At 34.9% G+C, this 11,147-nt stretch overlaps 1 pseudogene; it reads left to right on the top strand.

The window, feature by feature from the left end:
* Nucleotides 1-8,782: 8,782 nt before the first annotated feature.
* LOC148294951 (uncharacterized) lies at nt 8,783-10,577 on the top strand (annotated as a pseudogene).
* The last annotated feature ends 570 nt before the right edge of the window (nt 10,578-11,147 follow it).

Below are 11,147 nucleotides of genomic sequence, written 5' to 3'. Positions count from 1 at the left end.
TATGGGAACCGAGTTTTAGCCAAACCCTAGGTCAAATGTTTCCTTCCATTTGGGGATTATTTGGCCTAATTGGGAGTTATTTGATTTAATCATTATTCGATTCTTACCCTAATTACGTCAATCTATCCACATTGGGGAAGAATAATTCCTTTCCATATGTGGAATTATTCTTCCTAGCCTCCGAGACTCCTATCAATACATGGCTACACCAACGCTTGAGGTAATTCTAGACCTACGTCTAAACTTCTGTCTCAAAATACTGCAGAAATTCTATCTCCAAAACCCTAGCCGTCATAACTATTTCTCCCTCTCACACAAGGCTCCGGCCACCACACACGGCTCGGCCACCCTATTCACACTTTACATACATCTTCGCACCCTTTTAGTTAGCTATTGTTTTCCTACAACCACTTGAAGTAACTTGAAGTAAATACACAAATAACTGCTTCTTCTTTTAAGAGAAAAACTTAAGGATGACCAGTTAAGGGCCTCAGAAAACACAGCCAGGGGTTCCGGGAAGGTTGGAGGGGTCACAATGGTCCCGCTTAAAACCCTAACTTCTTAGACACCGAAGGTGTCGCCTTAAAGAACTCCTAGACACTGTATAGACTGCGGTTGCTCACTGGAGTTACCAAAAATTTAGCTCCTTCAAAGAATATCCTATGAGTTTTAAATTATACTACCTAATTAAATAAAAAAACAAAATAAATAAATAAATAAATAAACTGAAATAAACACGCAATTCAAACAATAATTTAAAAGAAGAGTTGGGATTCTTGCACCAGGTGTCCAAGACGCATCTTTAATTTTGTCTCTTCTTCCAACTACATTATTAAGAAACCAGTCAAACAAGAAGAAAATAATTGAAAATAAAATAAAATAAAATAAAAACTGAAAAAGCAAAAACACAAACATCAGAAAACAGGGAGGCAAAAGTAAGTGAAAGTGTAGACATGCTCCCTTTAAAAAAAAAACGTGCTCGCAATTTGCGCCAGAAATGAAGGGATCCGAGAGAAAAGAGCACAGGATAGCACCCTCGAGATCCGAAGTGCTTTCGGCTCCCTCATCTGCATAAGTCTATTTAAACTCATCTCAGTGAAGTAGAAGAGCACCCCACATTTCTTCCTGCAAATTTAGAGAAAACATCAAAAAATCCAAAAACAAAACAATGGCATCCTCATGCACTCACCTTGATGATCTTAGCCTTGAACTGTCCCTTGCACCACCGAATGCGCAGATAAGGGCTCCTCAAAACCATGTCTTCCCAAACTCCACATATCATCACGGTACGGCCTCAAACTTTGCTGAGGTAATACCGAACTTTTCTGAGGCAATGCCGAACAGAGCAGCGCTGCTTGGAGGCATGATTGGCAGCAAGCTCACACCGACAGATCATCTGCATGTGGCACAGAGGTCTGACAAAGCAGCGGTGGAGGAGTCCAATAATTTAACTGTTCTCCATGCGGTCTCGGCTACCAATTTGGGTATGCGATTGCTGGCGAGAACACGGGAGTGTGCCGCGATGAGCGAGGAAATAACTTCCTTGAAGGCTATGGTGGCGGACTTGCAGAAGCGGCTCTACTGTGCCAATCAGCACGTGGAAGCACTGCAGAGAAAAAACGAGGACCATGTGGAGCTGCTGCAGATTCTGCAAGTAAGAGACAATAGAGGCATGCCATGAAGATGAAGATGAAGATGAAGAAGTTGTTTTTATTTTTAATTTACTTGAATGTTTTTTTTTTTTTTTTTTTTTTTTTTTTTTTTGTTTTACTTTTTTTTTTCTTTGTTTGTAATGTTTGAAATGAAATAAAAATGTGTTTTTAACACTCAGAAATAAACTAACTAACCACACCACGTAAATAAATAAACTAACCTAACAAAACAAAAAAAAGAACATAAAAGAAAACAAAGAACTTCCAAATTGAATTTTTTTTTTTTATTTATTATTATTTACAACTAACTGACCACACAAAGAAAAAAAAAACAACAAAGAAGTTCCAAATTGCAATTTACAAGGAAAATTAAATAAAAACTCAAATTTCAATTTTTTTTTAAACTTTTTAATTTTTTAATTTTTTAATTTTGTGTTTTTTTTTTTTTTTTTTTTTTGAAAAAAAACACACAAATATACAAGCAACTCATGGATGACCAGTTAAGGGCATCAGAAAACACAGCCAGGGGATCCGGGAAGGTTGGAGGGGTCACAAAGGTCCCACTTAAAACCCAAACTTCTTAGACACCGAAGGTGTCGCCTAAAGAACTCCTAGACACTGTATTGACGGAGACGCTCACTGGAGTTACCACGAGTCAGCTAATATAAAAAATCTTTTTTAATTTTTTTTTAATAAAAGAAATAGAAAATTAAAATTACTGAAGTAATAACAAAACAACTAAAGAGAAAGGATTGGAATACTCCCCCTTGAAGCGATTAGGTCGAGCATGATGCATTTGGAGGTCGCGACTTCTCCCACTGCTCCACACTCCCCATTCTTATGATTGAGGTTGCCATCTCTCTCCATTTTTATTAAGCTATCATAAATTGCTAAAACGAACACAAAAAACTTGAAACAGAATTAAAGGATTACGAAATATAAAAAAAAAACTAAAAATGAAAAGGAAAAATCAACACATGTCCAATTCCATGCTTCAAAGCAACAAGCACCAATGGGTTGTGTAAGCTGGGACTTAAACCCAGATCTCTTGCTTGTTGGGCAATTGTCCTTTTCTGTTGGACTACAAACACAACTTGTCCATTAATGTCATTAACTTTAAAACTTGAAATTGTCCAGTTAAGAAAAAAAAAATAAAGTAGGAAAGCCAAATAGAATCAAACAATGTTACCGATCCCCGGCAACGGCGCCAAAAACTTGTTGCGTAGATTTAGCTCCACCAAAATGGATTAAGCTGCATCCTCAACTTGTGATACTCGCAAGTGCACGAACCGTTGGTAGTATAGCATATGTAAGTGCGAGGTCGATTCCACAGGGATTGGTGATTGAATGATCCAATTTAGTTTCCCTACACAAAATAGAAACAAAAACAAAGAACATAAAACAAGGAAGAAAGAAATAAGTAACTCAAGCAAATAAGTTCCCAAGTTCAATTTAGATTAATGGATTGATTCTAGCTAAAGTATGATTAAGCCATGGTGTGTGGTCATAACCTTGTGTTCCTAATTCCCTAATTTGATCATTTGTTGTCTAACCTAAAATTAAGCATTAGGAACCCATTAAGCATAGAAGAACATTTTAAACAACCAAGTATGTATCTAATCCCTGTTGTCGAATGTCCATACATACTCTTCCTATTCATAGTTCAATTCGAATTAAAGCATGGTGTATACTCTTAATTCAAACCAAGATAGCTAACATGCAAGCCTAAATGGTGATCAATCATTCAAACTAGCATATTAACTTATAAGCATAATGAATAAGAACAAAAACCATAATTGAAACTTGGAAACTAATTCAACTTGAAAACTTAAGAAAAGAATTTACATAACAAAGAAAAATAAATTACAACTAAGAAAACATTAAGGAAACTAAGAGAACTTTGAGGAAGAAAGGAAGTGTTTGAGAACTTTGAGGAGGGAGAAGAAAGTGTTTGGGAACTTTAGAGAATTTTGGAAGAACATGTGTTTGAGAGCTTTGAGGATTTTGGAAGGGAATGTGTTTAAGACATGGGGAATTTGGAAGAGAGTGTTTGAGAACTTGGAGGATTTGGAGAAGAAAGTAGAGAGGTGTTTTGAGAGCTTTGTGGATTTTGGAAGAGAGTGTTTAGGAACTTTGAGAATTTGGAAGAGAGTGGTTGAGAACTTGGAGGATGTTTGTGAACTTGGAGAATTTGAGAACTTAGGGAAGGAAGAGAAATGTGTTTGTGAAGTGTTTGAGACATGGAGACTTTTGGAAGAGAAGGGAAGTAGAGAGATGTTTGAGAACTTTGAGGATTTTGGAAGAACATGTGTTTGAAAGCTTTAGAGAATTAGAAGAAGAGAAAGGAAAAGTGTTTGATATTTAGTACAAAGAAAATTTAATAGAATGATCTTATTACAACAATTGAGAACTACAAAGGGAAACTAAGAGAATTTGAGGGAGAGAAGGGAAGGGAGCTCTAGAGAAATGTTTGAGAGCTCCCCCCCCTTGGGGTGTTATTACAAGCTTAGAGAACTTCCCTATTTATAGGCCTAGGGGAAGTGAAAATCAGAATTCAATAAGACTAATGCATACAACACTTGAATTATAAAATCTGAAATGGTTGATGCACTTGTATTAGAAAATCTGAAATGGGTGATGCACTTGTATTAGAAAATCTTGAATTGGTTGATGCACTTCACCACTAAATCCCACCAGCAGCCCTAGCTCATCTTCATGTCACCATGACCAAGCTTCCAACCAGAAATGATAGCTCATACCTAGCTCACCATGACCAAGCATCCAACCAGCACATGCTGAGGTCAGCATGACCAGCAACTTCAAGGGCTTACAACTTGGGCTTCTCTTAATCAAATTAGGACTTTAAGCACTCTAAATTGAAGTTCAGAATGTCTTCTTTCCAGCCATATGTTATTTGGGCCAATCCAAGGTCGGAGGAAGAAGTTAAGGCCGAAACAAATTGCTAACTCATTTTCCGCGCTGATAAGATCCATCCTGAGCATGGTTCTGTGTTTGCTAGGTAACGGACTCCAGATTTATCCAATGGGGCTGAATTTTGGATATGTTATAGTACACACCAATTGGAGCAACTTTCATGAAGAATGTGGCCTCATCCGAGCTATGTAGGTTGCTGAAACAAAGCTTGCAATATGACCTACGGAACTGGACTGGCAGGGGGCTGTAGCCATAATGAATTTGTCTTTAAGCTCTTCATCAATTCATCCAAATTAGGCCTTAACATACTTGAATTGCATGAATTATGTTCTCCAAAGCCATCATTGTTACCTAAAGCTCAATTAACTGAAAGATAAACACAAAAAGGATTAAAAGCACAAGTTTAACTCAAAAACATAACCAAATCATAAGCTAGAAGGGTAAGAAATAATATACAATTATGAACCGATCAAATACCCCCAAACCTAGATTTTGCTAGTCCTCGAGCAAAACAACACAAAACAAAGTTAAAAACAAAACTAGAAGTTAACTAAACCACTTTCGTAGGTAACTCGATTGCATTTAGCATATGCAACAAGCCTTTAAACCTCTAGGCATCCCTAGTAGGAGGAGTTGTGTCTCCTGAGGGTTTAACAGATACGATACCCACAAACGTTTTACTGACTCTGTAAAACAAAGTAATTAGAAAACTTAAAGATTGTTAGTCCTTAAGCAAAACCAAAAACAAAAACAAACACAAAAACACAAAGAACTTAAAACAATTTTTCCGAACATTTTCTGAAGAGAAATGACTCATGCACATGACTTAAACGTTTTAACAATAAAAGCTCAATTTTTAGACATTATTTACAAAGCGGCAAAGTTCTAAACACAATATGCTCAAAGTGTAGTAGTGTGATAGCCAAATGCAACAAATTCCCCAATCTTAGTTTTCACACAATTTCAAAAATCATACAAAGCATAAGTTCAACTTCAAATCTCACCAAAGTTGTCCTCTCACAAATGAATCACTCAGAAGAGGGCTATAATGCACACTCAGTTATAAACATGAGAATAGAGTTAAACCATAAGGGACTTAACTCGCAATAGAAATATGAAGAACTTGCATTAATATGATCTCAAGAAGGATGTCAAACACTTAAAAGTAGAAAAATGAATGCAATTCAACCACATGACATTTAAGATCAATTTAGGTCTTTAACATGGGTTGTAATGGGGCCAAGGGTGTAAGGTGAGTAAGAAATGAAGGATATGGATAATACAAAGTCCAAGGAACTCGCAATGCAAGAGCATAAAATAATTGTTTACAAGACTTCGAATCATCACGATTAGATTTTTTTCTTTTACCTGATCAAAACTCCTTATACCCTTCATTTACATTGATTCACTCCTTTCCTGAACAACCACCAATTTATTTTGAAGGCCCAAAAATGAAATTTCATTCAACCACCACTTAATCACAACTTTTCTCTTTTCTTTCACCAATTGTGTGATTTTTTTTTTTTCTTCGAAATTCCCAAACTTAGTATGAAAAACACATCCCAATTAAAGCTCATGAGTTCTTTAGAAAGGTAAATATTTGTTTTTCAGGCTAAGGCGAGGAAATATAATTGGTTAAATGAAAGAAAAGGTTTACATGAAGGCTCAAAATGGTTAACAATGGAAAATCATGCTTAAGCATGCATAAGGTTAGCTCGAAAGGCACAAACGATCCAAAGAGGGCCTTAATATCACTTCTTAAATGTCGTGAAGTCAAATTGCATAAGAATGAATGACTTTTAAGTGTTCAACCAAATCAATAAATAATGAGATCAAACAACAACTTTGATGACAAGAAAATAAGAGTATGTATATAACACTCATGAATTGAAGTACAAGGCTCAAAAGCTCACTTTATATGGTTATATAAGTCTAATTTGTGCTTGATACAATTCTTTGGGTCATGCAAATCCTTTAATTGGAAAATTATGAAACAAATGGCAAGTGTAAAGAAGGTTTCAAACATATCATGCTAGAACAATGCCAAATTTTTTTTTATTTTTTAATAAAGAAAAAAAAACACTAAAATAAAATGAAATCCAATTTTTATTTAATTCATGCAAACATTTATCACTATCTCATCATAAGTGTTCGGAAAGTGACTCAAAACAAAAACAAAACAAAACAATACTTAAAATAAAAACAAGCAAAAAAATAAATAATTTTTTTTTTCTTTCAATTATTATTTTTTTTAATTTTAAGAAAAACCAAATTTACTTGCTAAACTCCAATACCCCCAAACCTATAAATGAACATTGTCCTCAATGTTTAAAAATTAGCCACAACCAATGTCAGGATCGGCATCCAAGGACAGGAAGAATCGGCATCCAACATCCAATCGATCTCTTGATCGTCCATCCCACTTGTAAGTTGCACTCATCTCCATCTGTTCAGTTTTTAGTGCCAACAAGGATATAACTTATCAAGTTACCTTATTAAGCTCAATATATGATTTATTATAATTTTAGGGTTCCCAAAATACCCTTATTTACAATTAAAGATGTAATGGGGTGGTGTTTTAATTTTTGGTTTCCCGATTTATCGTGGTGACTCTCTCTAAATTTTTTGTTTGCAATTAATTATTGGTTTTGATTATGGGGTTGATTGGCATTTCATACATTTTGATTATGGTTTTAGTTTGGTGATTGGTGTTTTCATTAGGGTTCCTAAACGTGGGTTTTTGGCTGAGGGGTTCCTTTTGTTGCGGTTAGAGAAATTTCAGGTATGGTAATTCGTTCTTTTTCTTTTTGTGAAACCCTTTTATGATTCGTTCTTTTTTACCCCTTGTGCCCATCGTCATTTTGTACCTGTGCACAGTATGCACTGCAGACTGATCACCCTTGTGTTTTTTTTTTTCTTTTGGTATTTTTTGATTCTATATATTATTTTGCTATACATTGATTCTGTTTCTTTTTTAAATTTGTTAGATTGACACTCTTGTATATTAATAAGAGTTGAGTCCACGTTTATAAGCAAAACAGGTTTGTTAGTTTCGTAGGTTTTGGCGCACACTACATGTTTGATGAAATTCCCAAGTGCTTTTGTTTGTGTATCATTTGTTTTCGTTTGTTTTTTGTATAATTTGTTTGTTTGATAGGTACATGTGGTCATTGTCAATTTTATTTTGTTTGTTTTGTTTGATAGGTACCCCCAAGCCAATCGTTAATATGTTTTGTTTGTTTTGTTTAATTGGTACCCTTCAAGCCCATTGCCCTTTTGTACTTGTGTATACTAGATTAGTTGGTAGGTACATAGGGTAATAGACACAATTAGTTTGGTAGGTACATTAGTTGACTCTGATTATGCAAAATGTTTGGTTATAAATATGAACTCAACTCTGATTACTCCATTACGTACATTGACTCAATAACAAACATTTATAAGGATAAAGAGAGTGGATTAGGATTTATATACTTGATTCTAGACAATTTTCTATACATGATTCTGTTTAATATATATATATATATATATATATATAACTGTATACTCTTATATAATGATCATAGTTGAGTCCATGTTTGTTAGTTCGATAGGTAAATTATTTGATGTTTTTCATTTACTCTGTCTTTTTCAATATGCATTTTATGTTTTCCATTTCCTAATATAAGCAATGTGTTTTCAATATGAGGTTCATGTCTGTGAACTATATACGCTATGGAGTATTGGAGTCTGGACTAAGCAAACTTATCTCAATTTAGTTTTTTTTTTTTTCTCTTTATGCTTGTATTTATTTATTTATTTCATTTTTGGTATTGAGTCATCATCTTGTTATCCTTTTGCTATTCAAGGTGGGTACAGACATGATTTAAATGTATGCTTATGCAGATTAGTAAAGAAATAAATTCTTGATAGGAAAAACATGTTTGTTAGTTTGGTAGGTAAACTAGTTGTACCCCCCCTGTGTCCATCATCAATTGGTATTGTTCTTTTGTCTCGGGTTGTCCACACTTGCATTCTCTTTTGCTGTTGTGCGGTTCATCCATTCGATAATATTACAAGTTCATTTGTTTCAGGTTGTCCACACTTGCCTTCCTACAAACAATTTTTTGATATTTTTTTATTGTTACATGATGCTGTTTTTCTTTTTTGAAAAAATATTTAGATTGATATTCTTGTACTTTCTTTGTTGCAGCAAAATGGAACCTGTCGTATTTGGAAGATGTGTGTTTAAGGAAAAGACTGTTTCAATTCCACTTCAAATTGACTTTACTCTAATGGTTTTCTGCTCTGATATATGTTCAAGATTTAATGAGCTTGAGGTTGGGGCTTTTGAGATGACTTACCTTGTGTCGGATCATCCTCCATGTGTACTAGAGACCGACTTAGATGTGCGTGTATGTATCAGTCATTATGAACAAGAAGAAATATACAATTACAATTGCTATTAAGGAGTGCCTGTTGCCTGACAAGCAAAACAATGTTGATGATGTGTTTGGTGGTGACGGTGATACACATATTGTTGTGCTGAGAACGATTTCATTGGAAAATATGCAACACCATCTGGTCATACACACTTGTCTCATGCATGGAAGAACTACATCAATCATGCGGGCCAGAAGTTTATAGGTGGGGTTATTGAGTTTAGAGAAAAATTTGTGCAAGTATTCCATTGAGAAAGGTTTTAAGGTTGGGTACCTTAAAAATGAAAAAGAGAGAGTGACTACCCAGTGTTCTAAAAAAGTGTTTGATGGTTGTAGTTGGCGTGTGCATGCGTCATTATGTCCTGCAAATGGTTTTTTTTAAAAATACATTTGGAGCCTGAACAACGAACACACTTGCAACGGACGCATCCGTGAACGTAAGAGCAACATGTTGTCTTCAAAAATTGTGTCCTGCATTTTGGTCAACCAAATTCAATCTAAACCATTGATTAAACCAATCGAAATTGTCAAGGATTTCAAGAAGAACTATGGGTTGGACATTTCTTATCACAATGCATGATATGGTAAGGAATTAGCAAAGAAAAGGGTCCATGGTGATGAGTGATTGTCGTATAAACACTTGCTTGGTATGTGGGAGCTATGTTGAGCTCAAATCCTGGTTCACATTGTATGTTGGAGTATGACCCAAAGACATACCGATTCAAAAGGTTTTTTTATTTCCTTCCATGCTTGCACAGAAGGATTTAGATTTTGCCAGCCATTGTTATTCATTGATGGGACATTTATTAAGAACAAGTATAAGGGTCACTTACTCGTTACTACTGAGAAAAATGGAAACCAAGGTAATGAAATAAGCTTCTTTTAACCCAAAAAAAAAAAAAAAAAATTCAATTCAATTGACGCCACTCTGTGTAGGTAAACTATACATTATTTTTTTAGGTATTACTGTTTTATATTTAGGGGTTTGTTCCTTTCCATTCTATTTACAATGTTAGATACCCACCCAATTATTATTATTATTTTTTTTGGTTTTTTTGTTTTGTTTTTGTTGTTATTGCTATGTTCATCTTATGAAAGCCTAATTTCAGTTTGTGACATATCTGTCAGTACATAAACTTGTTATGATGAAAACAAGTATGTATCCTTTAGTATTTGCAGTCGTTGATTCCGAGAATGAAGAAAATTGGACATGGTTCCTCCAAAATCTTGCAGAAATTGTCAACGCCCAAGGAAGAACTATTACATTCGTAACAAAGGGTTGCTTGAAGCACTACCATATGTGTTCCCACATTCACCACATGCATTTTGCTTCCATAATTTGAAACACAATGTCCTTGCCAAGTATCCATCTTCATTGGGGAAGACATATCGTGATTGGATTGTTCATTTTTGTAAGTGTGCATATGCTCCGACTGAAGAAGCATTTGAAATGCATATGAGAACGTTGCAAGAGGAGGGTGGTGCTGTAATAAGAGAGTTCCTGAAAAACCTTCCAAAAGAAAATTGGTTAGCTGCTTACTTTCTAGGTAAAATGTTTAAATTCAATTGAAGCCACTTTGTGTAGGTAAACTATGCCTTATTTTTCAGGTATTAAAAGGTAATGTTTTAGATTTTGAGGTTTGTTCCTTACAATTATATTTTACAAAGTCATGCACCTACCTGGTCTATTTATTTATTTATTTATTTTGTTTTTTCGCTATGTTTGTCTCATGAAATCCTTAAAAAATATGGTGAAATGTGTTCAAATGTAATAGAGTCCTTTAATGCGTGGATTGTAGACCATCGTCATTTTCCTATTTACCAGTTAATAGATGGTATAAGGATCAAAATTATGGAAACGATTGCACAAAGGAGATGTGCAGCAGAAGAATGGAACACTTGTCTATGTCCAGAAATAGAGACAAAGTTAGCAGAATAATTGGATAGTGGACGCCATTAGGACATAAGTTGTTCTAGTGAGTTCTTGTTTGAGGTTCATGGCAAGGACTCTGTAATGGTTGACTTGCAGAGTCATACCTATAGCTGCTACATGTGGCAGATCAAAGGTTTTCCCTGTGTACATGCATGTGTGGCAGTAATAAAAAATGATGGGAATCCATTTGATTATGTGGGAGAGTAC

This window comes from Prunus avium, chromosome 4 (genome assembly GCF_965620075.1).
Source record: "Prunus avium chromosome 4, drPruAviu1.hap1.1, whole genome shotgun sequence".
Classification (NCBI taxonomy): Eukaryota; Viridiplantae; Streptophyta; class Magnoliopsida; order Rosales; family Rosaceae; genus Prunus; species Prunus avium.
Note: the sequence above shows the minus strand (reverse complement) of the source record. Positions and strands in the feature narration are given on the sequence as shown.